Source organism: Triticum aestivum, chromosome 2A (assembly GCF_018294505.1).
Source record: "Triticum aestivum cultivar Chinese Spring chromosome 2A, IWGSC CS RefSeq v2.1, whole genome shotgun sequence".
Classification (NCBI taxonomy): Eukaryota; Viridiplantae; Streptophyta; class Magnoliopsida; order Poales; family Poaceae; genus Triticum; species Triticum aestivum.
In genome coordinates, this window is record NC_057797.1 from 549,659,805 (window position 1) to 549,670,856 (window position 11,052).

The window sequence follows — 11,052 nt, forward strand, 5'->3', positions numbered from 1 at the left end:
TGGCCAAAATAGGACTTCCCATATATAAATCTTTACCTCCGGACCATTCCGGAACTCCTCGTGACGTCTGGGATCTCATCCGGGACTCCGAACAACATTCGGTAACCACATACAAACTTCCTTTATAACCCTAGCGTCATCGAACCTTAAGTGTGTAGACCCTACGGGTTCGGGAGACATGCAGACATGACCGAGACGTTCTCCGGTCAATAACCAACAGCGGGATCTGGATACCCATGTTAGCTCCCACATGCTCCACGATGATCTCATCGGATGAACCATGATTTCAAGGACTTAATCAATCCCGTATACAATTCCCTTTGTCTAGCGGTACGATACTTGCCCGAGATTCGATCGTCGGTATCGCGATACCTTGTTCAATCTCGTTACCGACAAGTCTCTTTACTCATTCCGTAACACATCATCCCGTGATCAACTCCTTGGTCACATTGTGCACATTATGATGATGTCCTACCGAGTGGGCCCAGAGATACCTCTCCATCACACGGAGTGACAAATCCCAGTCTCGATTCGCGCCAACCCAACAGATACTTTCAGAGATACCCGTAGTGTACCTTTATAGCCACCCAGTTACGTTGTGACGTTTGGCACACCCAAAGCATTCCTACGGTATCCGGGAGTTGCACAATCTCATGGTCTAAGGAAATGATACTTGACATTAGAAAAGCTTTAGCGAACGAACTACACGATCTTGTGCTAGGCTTAGGATTGGGTCTTGTCCATCACATCATTCTCCTAATGATGTGATCCCGTCATCAACGACATCCAATGTCCATGGTCAGGAAACCATAACCATCTATTGATCAACGAGCTAGTCAACTAGAGGCTTACTAGGGACATGGTGTTGTCTATGTATCCACACATGCATCTGAGTTTCCTATCAATACAATTCTAGCATGGATAATAAACGATTATCATGAACAAGGAAATATAATAATAACTAATTTATTATTGCCTCTAGGGCATATTTCCAACACGAATCACCCCAGGCCACTCTTTTTTTGGATGTCTGTACAAGTACTAAATTTTGCCACAAAGTTTACTGAATTTTTGTACAGTATTTTGGCACAGTTCAGTACTGAAATTTTGGCACATGTTTCAACTGAATTTTGCTACGGTTTTCAATTGAATTTTGGCACAACTTTGTACATAATTGAACCATTAAAATAAGACAAAAAATCTGAAACTGTCATGAAGATTGTACACACATGGACCATCAATACGTTGCTCGACAGAAATCTGAAATAGTTTGAAACAAACAGAACATCATCCATAATTAACTGGAATATATGTTGCTCGAAACTACAAGTTCACTTGTCTTGATAACATAAAAAGGTGATCAAAAGGAGCAGTGCTTAACCCCATCAAAAGGAGCAATTCATTCATGAACATGATCATTCATGGCTAACAAAAGTTCATTCATGAACTTGATCACACGGTCATGAAAACTACAACGAAAGGAAATCATGCAGGTCTTCGGGCCAGCCTTCACGAAACAGAGCATCTTGTGGTGCATTTTGGCTCACAATTACCTCCTCTTTAGCCTGCATGAAGAGAGGTGATTCTTGATTGACAGCTCCAAAAAGCAAGTTGTAGAATCCTGGAGCAGCAGCCCTTGCTCCTCTGGGAGGATTGCTTCCAGATGCAACATTTCCTCCTATTGTAGCTCTTGAAACACCCCCCCCTTTGAACACTACCTCCTCTTGTTACATTGCCTCCTCTCCTTCCACCTATGCTTCCTCTTGCCCCTCTTCCTCTTCTTGGTACATTGCCTCCCCTTTGAGCCGAGCCTCCTCTTGTTACATTGCTTGCTGCAGTAGCTACACTCCTCACCCTGCCCCTTGTCATTGCTGTTGTCACCCTGCCTACAGGGATTGTGTCTCTAGCATTTGCAATGAAACTAGAATCAGGCAAGGGACCATCAAAAACCTTCTTTATGCAAAAGAAGAATTGGCTCCCTAGATTGCTCCTTCTCAGCTCATGCCCATAGTCCCACATTGAGTTGTATTGATCATCATCTTCTCCCCTAATTTCTTCCACAGCTGCTCTTCTTGCCCTTCCCAACTTACTTTTGTGAGCAACTAAGTTAAATTCTTGTTCCACCTTCTCTGAAAACTTCCTTAAGGGCATTTTCTCATTGTCTCTGAACTGTTTAGTAAGAAATGGAGCTACAAGAACTTTCAGGTCCCATTCTTTTGTGCATGTGTGCTTGTCAGTGTACTTCTTGATCTGAATGCTGCTGGATCTGTTGTCTTTGCCTGCCTTCAAGTACCAAGTACAGTCATCCTTGCATATAGCCTCTAATGACATGTTAGTATTTCTGAGCTTCCTCACCTTCACTCTATTTCTGACACTATATGCATTTAGAGCATGTCTGAGCTCTATCATGTCTGCGAATACCATCCCTAGCTTAAACACTGGTGCATTCAAGTCTGTTCTAGGGTTGAAAACACTAAATTTATGCTTCAGCTTCTCTTTCTCTGCTATTGACATATTCAAATGACTGTGCTCCAATGCATCTTCTGGAAGTTCTGCTTCATAGTCAGCAAATTCATTCTTTTCTCTGTGATCATCAACATCTTTGTCAACATTTTTCTCAAAAGGGTCATCATCACCATCTTGAACATCATAGTCACTCTCATAAAAATCCTCATCTGTTAACTCTTCTTCAACATTCTCCTCTTCTTCATTGTTATCACCATCATCCTCACATTCCTCCTCCACTTGAGCTGCAAACCCAGAACTAGATCCTTCACCATATGTCATCCTCCTCCTTGATTTCCTTGATACCTTTTTAATTGGACTATTTCCTTTCTCTGACCAGCTAACATTTTCTTTTCCATTGGGTTTTGTGGGAGTAATGACCTTCATGTTGGGGAACGTTGCAGAAAACAAAAAATTTCCTACAGTTTCACCAAGATCCATCTATGAGTTCATCTAGCAACGAGTGATCGGATGCATCTACATACCTTGTAGATCGCGAGCGGAAGCGTTCAAAGAACGGGGATGAGGGAGTCGTACTCGACGTGATCCAAATCACCGGATATCCTAGCGCCGAACGGACGGCACCTCTGCGTTCAACACACATACGGTCAGCATGATGTCTCCTCCTTCTTGATCCAGCAAGGGGAAGGAGTGGTTGAGGAAGATGGCTCCAGCAGCAGCACGACGGCGTGGTGGTGGTGGAGAAGCAGTACTCCGACAGGGCTTCGCCGAGCTCGACAGAGGAGGAGGAGGTGTTGGAGGGGAGAGGGAGGCGCCAAGGGCATGGGTGCGGCTGCCCTCCCTCCCCCCTCTATATATAGGGGCCCTAGGGGGGCGCCGGCCCTAGGAGATCCAATCTCCTAGGGGGGGGCGGCCAAGGGGGGTGGAGTGCCCCCCAAGGCAAGTGGGAAGCAACCCCACCCTAGGGTTTCAACCCTAGGTGCAAGGGGTGGGCCTTGGGGGGCCCATGGGGCCCTCCGGGATGGGTGGCCCCACCCGGTGGACCCCCGGGAACCTTCCGGTGGTCCCGGTACAATACCGGTGACCCTCGAAACTCCCCCGATGGCCGAAACTGCACTTCCTATATATAATTCTTCACCTCCGGACCATTCCGGAACTTCTCATGACGTCCGGGATCTCATCCGGGACTCCGAACAACTTTCGGGTTACTGCATATTCATATCCCTACAACCCTAGCTTCACCGAACCTTAAGTGTGTAGACCCTACGGGTTCGGGAGACATGTAGACATGACCGAGATGGCTCTCCAGTCAATAACCAAAAGCGGGATCTGGATACCCATGTTGGTTCGCACATGCTCCTCGATGATCTCATCGGATGAACCACGATGTCGAGGATTCAAGCAACCCCGTATAAAATTCCCTTTGTCAATCGGTACGTTACTTGCCCGAGATTCGATCGTCGGTATCCCAATACCTCGTTCAATCTTGTAACCGGAAAGTCACTTTACTCGTACCGTAATGCATGATCCCGTGACCAGACACTTGGTCACTTTGAGCTCATTGTGATGATGCATTACCGAGTGGGCCCAGAGATACCTCTCCGTCATATGGAGTGACAAATCCCAGTCTTGATCCGTGTCAACCCAACAGACACTTTCGGAGATACCCGTAGTATACCTTTATAGTCACCCAGTTATGTTGTGACGTTTGGTACACCCAAAGCACTCCTACGGTATCCGGGAGTTACACGATCTCATGGTCTAAGGAAAGGATACTTGACATTGGAAAAACTCTAGCAAACGAACTATATGATCTTGTGCTATGTTTAGGATTGGGTCTCGTCCATCACATCATTCTCCTAATGATGTGATCTCGTTATCAATGACATCCAATGTCCATAGTCAGGAAACCATGACTATTTGTTGATCAACGAGCTAGTCAACTAGAGGCTTACTAGGGACATGTTGGTATCTATTTATTCACACATGTATTACGATTTCCGGATAACACAATTATAGCATGAATAAAAGACAATTATCATGAACAAGGAAATATAATAATAATGCTTTTATTATTGCCTCTAGGGCATATTTCCAACACTTCGGCAGTTCTGTAACTCCAGTAATCAGAACATCATCATCTGTTGACTGCAGGGTTTCACCATGATATACTAGAAGCACTAAGTTCTTGTGCTCTACTATTGCAGTAATCATCAGCACCATATCTTCATCACAAGTGATAAGCTTAAGGCCATCAGCAATTTTCTTCGCTAGTTGCAACCAATAGACATTAATTTTGGAGGCGTCCATGTCACATCCTAGTTGTGAAAGAAAGTCATTGATCCATAGCATTGACCATGTGTCACTGTCACACATGTCAAACCAGTCAACCTCATAATCCATGTAAGTCTTGTTGCTCTCACTCCCACAAAAACCCTTGTGGTGAATCTCAACAGTAAAGAAACTGTCAAAATCACCTACATTGTTAAAATAATGCATATTCAGTAAGCGGGGTACAAAAAAGTAATGAACAAAAAATTCTGTTAGCAACTAAATCAGTACAACAAAAGTACAGAAGGAATTGACATTCAGGTAACATATTCACGTAATTCTCCTTACAAGTACAGCACCCATACCTGAAATCCAGTTAACATATTCACCTAATTCTCCTTACAAGTACAGCACACATACCTGAAATTCAGTTAACATATTCACCTAATTCTCCTTACAAGTACAACACACATACCTGAAATTCAGTTAACATATTCACCTAATTCTCCTTACAAGTATAACACACATACTTGATATTCAGTTAACATATTCACCTAATTCTCCTTACAAGTACAACACACATACTTGAAATAGCAATTTAAGTGCCAAATTCAGAGTACACGTCTTCAGTGTGAATTTTTTTCAGTTTACTACATTTTTTTCTTCAGAAATTCAGAGTACAAACAACATTATTTGCATCTCAGAAACATCACACAATTTTAGCTACATAATCCAACCAAATAGGATCATATCATAAACCATAGCGAAACAACAAATTTATCATACTTTTACACCTAAAAAACTGCGTCCTTTCATAACCCCTTCCAAAACCCTAGGTCGATTTGCAAACAGGGGAGTTTCACCTTGAAATGGCTACAGGGGAGCTGAACCCTAGCACAATTGAACATCTGCCAAGAACCCTAAGGGCACAAACACCGACCTAACTTGGCACAACGGAAGACGATGGCACAAAGAAGACGGCGGCGAGCAGAGGAAAAACAAGATGGCGGAGACCAGTGAGGGGGCAGGTGTACCATACGACGGCGCTGCTTCGCCCGGACATCGACGGCGTGGTTCACTCATCTCCTCCGACGACGGCCGCCGTGACCCGCTGGCTCCTCAGCCTTCGCCCCTGTACGATCAGGAAATGAAGCGGTGGGAGTCAAACTGAAAGGCCAGTGATTTTGGGGTTGTTTTGCGCACATAGAAACAACTTGAGGGGCGCCCGTGCATGTTTACCACACGCGGGTTGCTTCAGTATTTTTTCGCTCACTGATAGTGGCCCTGTGCATACGTGGCTTGCCACACCAGCAGCGGATACGGAGGGAATGACCGTATGTGCACCAAAATGCAAGTTGTATGACCAGAAAAACGTATTTTGATAGTTCTAGCACTAAACTGCACATCCAACGCAAGTTGTATGACCACCAGTGATATTACCTCTTAAATATTCCACTTCAATTTATGACATTGTCCATAGTTAAGACATTGCAGAATATGACATTGTGCTGTAGTGGGTAGGTTCACCACACCACTGGATTACGGATCAAGAACAGAAGCATACATGCAGTGCAAAAGAAGATCACTTGCTTTGCATAGTTTAATTTACATGGTATGAAGAAGGAACTTGGTTGTACAACTGAAAACTTAAATTAAGAAGGTCAAACTTTTGTTTTTGAACTACATAATGAACTTTAAACATGCAATTTGATGCAAACACCAAAAATAAACAGTTGCTACAGTCATGCCTAACCAAATATACACAACAAAGTTTGAAGGCATGATAAGGACAGACTTACATTATTGGTGAAGACTGGCTCTATAAAGCCCTTGTCCATGCTGATGGGGGGGGGGGGGACAATTCAAGAAGTTTAGCACATAATCTTCTTCATAAGCATTGCCTTTATTTTACATTTTGTTAAGAATAAATGTAGATGTGATAATATAAGAAAAAATGGAGAAGATTTAAGATAAGATGAAGAGTGATGCTACATAACCAAGTAGCTATAAATGTAAGTACAATGATACATGCAAAAGGAACAACCAAGAGCAATGCATAGCTAAACTTCTTCAGTACCATCGGTGTTATCCAACCTTATGGTAAGAGTAAATAGAGATCTAATGTGCAAAAAATAGAGGGAAAAGGAAAATAAGCTGCAGAGTGATGGTACATGAACAACTAGCTGTCAATATAAGTAGACTGATAAGGGACAATAGGTACTTACAAGAACAATGCTGAGCTAAAAAAATTCAGTGGCATTGGATATATTCTACACTAATGTAAACATTCATACAGATCAGATAATTTGGAGCGAACAATTGATAAGCAAGCTATCATGCATACTGTTGTGACATAATGAACCAGGTATGAATGCAAGTACAGTTATACAGGACAATAGGTACTAACAAGAGCAAAGCAGCGGGCAACATATTTGCGATATCCTGTCATCCTTTTCAAATCGGGATTCTTCTTTGAGAAGATTTCCTGCAAAAGAGATCTGTAAGGCACATGCGGAAAAGTAGAAGTTCAAATTGTCATGTGATATTATAGACAATACCTCATCTTGTGAACGAGACAAGTGCAACACAAGGTTTTTCCATTCAATGTATTCTAAATTTAGCATAGGAGACTTCACCGGAAATTCATTTATAGACTTGCCATCAAAGTGTGACTTCCTCAGGTAACACCGATACTACTGCAATGCTTCCTTGAAAAGCGCAAGCAAGCTTTCCTCATCATGACTATCCAGATTGACCCTCGCCTACTTACAACAATGTAAATCATTGATGTGTTCAATCAACAGAAAACAGGAAAATAATCACCATGAATAATAGCACTTACACGTAAGTGGGACAGGAAGATGTGAAAATGGTGTTTGTCTTCACTATAATCTTCCCATGATGGGAATATATGCACGTAGTCCCTAAAAACATTGAAAGCATTGTCTTTTAAACTGGGAACAACTGGAATGGGGTTCCAATCTGCAGGAATTGGCCATCTCTACAGTTGGGATAGGTCTTCGCCCGGTGTACTTGTTGTACTTTTTACTGGAGTGGGATTTTTCTGTGGTATGGCTGGTGCTATGGCAACTGAAATCGGCATACCTTTTGCTGGAGTGCAGGTCTTGTGTGGTGGGGCTAGTGGTGTGGCCAATGAAGTATGGGTACAACATAGTGGAGTTGGTCCTATGTTTTGTCTCACTGGTTGTTGAGCCAATATAAGTGGGGTGTTGTCTGATTTCTCCGGTACCACCACATTTTTCAAGGACTTTTCTGGTGCTCCTTCAGCTTCGGCAATCACCCTCTTCCTTTTTGATCTCTTATGCACAAGAACAACATTTGAGTGGAAAAACTTGGTATGATGACTCAGGGAGTCCTGGATAAGGGGGTGTTCGGATAGCCGGACTATACCTTCAGCCGGACTCCTGGACTATGAAGATACAAGATTGAAGACTTCGTCCCGTGTCCGGAAGGGACTTTCCTTGGCGTGGAAGGCAAGCTTGGCGATACGGATATGCAGATCTCCTACCATTGTAACCGACTTTGTGTAACCCTAACCCTCTCCGGTGTCTATATAAACCGGAGGGTTTTAGTCCGTAGGACAACATACACAACAACAATCATACCATAGGCTAGCTTCTAGGGTTTAGCCTCTCCGATCTCGTGGTAGATCTACTCTTGTACTACCCATATCATCAATATTAATCAAGAAGGACGTAGGGTTTTACCTCCATCGAGAGGGCCCGAACCTGGGTAAAACTTCGTGTCCCTTGCCTCCTGTTACCATCCGGCCTAGACGCACAGTTCGGGACCCCCTACCCGAGATCCGCCGGTTTTGACACCGACATTGGTGCTTTCATTGAGAGTTCCTCTGTGTCGTCGCCATCAGGAAGGATGCCTCGCCCCGTCTTTAAAGACGGCACCGTTGCTAAGGGAGCTTTGACTGTCGGCCAAACCCTCCAGCTAGGTGGTTTTCTTATGACCGCCTGTTCGGCTTCTGCGCCGACTATGACCTCTCGAGTGATCGAAAACAATCTTCATGTCAGCTCGGAACTCGCCGAGAAGTTAGATCCAATGGAGCTCTCCTCCATAACCGAGCTCTTGGATCGCTTCGCCACCCTGGGAGTCGCTATGGATTATGACCAGATTGGGCCTAAACCCGATCTGAGAGAGATTAACTCTCCCCAAGTCACCCATCATGTTGCCGTGGTAGAGGGATAGTGCGGCGACCCTTCATCTATCTTAAGGACTCGCTACGTCCGGATTCCCGATCCCTCCAAGCCGGATACCCGCGGAGGGGAGGATATCACTCAAGACCTGAACTTGGAGTCAGGCGACGGGCTGGATTCATTGGACAGCATTCAGGAATCCAAATTTTTGAGTTCGGAAATTCCTAGGCCTCTGAGCCTTAGATGCGGTGAGGCTTCGGATTTAATTCCACCCACCCACCCCAACATAAGCGATCTATCCAAAATCAGGCAAGAGCCCGATGAAACAGTACATCATTACTGGGCCAGATTCCTCCTGGTTAAGAACAGGCTAAGGGACTGCCGTGAAGAAGACGCAATCTCAATCTTCTGCAATAATTGCACGGACAAGGGAATACTCAACGCCATAAGTTGCCGTGATATTACACACTTCGCTGACTTGGCGTCCATTGTACGAAAGTACTGTGTGATGGAAAGCGCCTGGAAAACCGAAATCAAATTTTGGGACAATCCGGCCCTGAATACAAACCCAGTCTGAAATAAAAGGGTGCATCATCACCAGACACCCGGGTCAAGCACTAAAAAGCAAAAACCCTCCACAGGGAATGGAACCATACTGGAAGGATGGCTCAATGGACCCTGTAAAATTCACAGCACAGAGGACGCCACACCAACTCACAGCCTCAGAGCATGTTGGATACTCCGGCAGGTGCCCAAAATTGGTGAAAATCTCCTAATTCCAAAGGCCACTGAAAGCCACCCCAAAGACACCAATACGGTATTAACAGTCTTCGAGACTTTCGCATCAAATAATATGCGAAAAAGGACACTCCGTAGCCTTGCCGGAGTCTACCAAGTAGCAACAATAAATCCGTGGAGTGACACGGCTATTACCTTTAACGCCAGTGATGAACCTAAATTCCGAACAGCCCGAGCACTAGCCGCATTGGTCCTCAGTCCAATAGTGGACGACTTTCATCTTACCAAGGTACTCATGGAGGGCGGCAGCGGATTGAACCTCATTTATGAGGAAACCCTTCAAAAATGGAAATAGACTGGAACCGCATTGAGTGAAGCAGCACAACCTTTAGAGGAATAATCCCCAGTGGGGAAGCGCGCTGTACAGGAAAAATCACACTAGATGTGGTGTTCAGCACGCCGGATAATTACAGGTCCGAAGAGGTCACGTTCCATGTGGCTACGTTCAGCAGCAGTTATCACGCTCTGCTAGGGCGGGAAGCATTTACAATCTTCCAAGAAATACCCCATTACGGGTACATGAAGCTCAAGATGCCCGGGCCTAACGGGATCATCACTCTCGCTAGTGATCCGGACATAGCACTCCGCGCCAAAAATAAGACAGCCGCACTGGCCCTCGAGGCACTATCCGAAGCCCTAGCGGCTGAGGAACTGACTGCGCTGCTCTCTACGGTGAATAGGGACGATGTGGTACTCGACAAAAGATCCAAGTCCACCTCCTTTAAACCGGCGGACGAAATAGTCAAATTCCAAGTCCATCCAACGGACCCCAATAAAACAGCTTCCATCGGGGCACAATTAAACCCTGGCGTAGACACCGCACTGTGAGATTTCGTACGAGAGAATTGGGACATTTTCGCCTGGCACCCTTCAGACATGCCAGGAATCCCACGCAGGCTGGCGAAGCACATCTTAAATATCAAACAGGATTCAAACCTGTCAAAGAGGGTCTTCGGCGTTTTTCCGAGCCTAAGAGATAGGCCATCGGAGAGGAGCTTGAAAAGCTATTGGAGGCCGGATTCATCAGAGATATAAAACATCCGGACTGGCTAGCAAACCTGGGGATGGTACCAAAGAAGGACAAATCCTGGCGCTTGTGTGTTGATTTTAAAGACCTTAACAAGGCTTGCCCAAAGGATCCCTTCCCCCTCCCCCGCATCAATCAAATTATCGACGCTACCGCAGGACACGATTCGTTGTGTTTCCTCGACCCATATTCCGGCTACCATCAAATCAAGATGGCAGAACCAGAACAAGCCGCAACGGCATTTATCACACCATACGGCCCATTGTGTTTCAACATGATGCCCTTCAGGCTAAAAAACACCGGCGCAACATATCAGCGCAT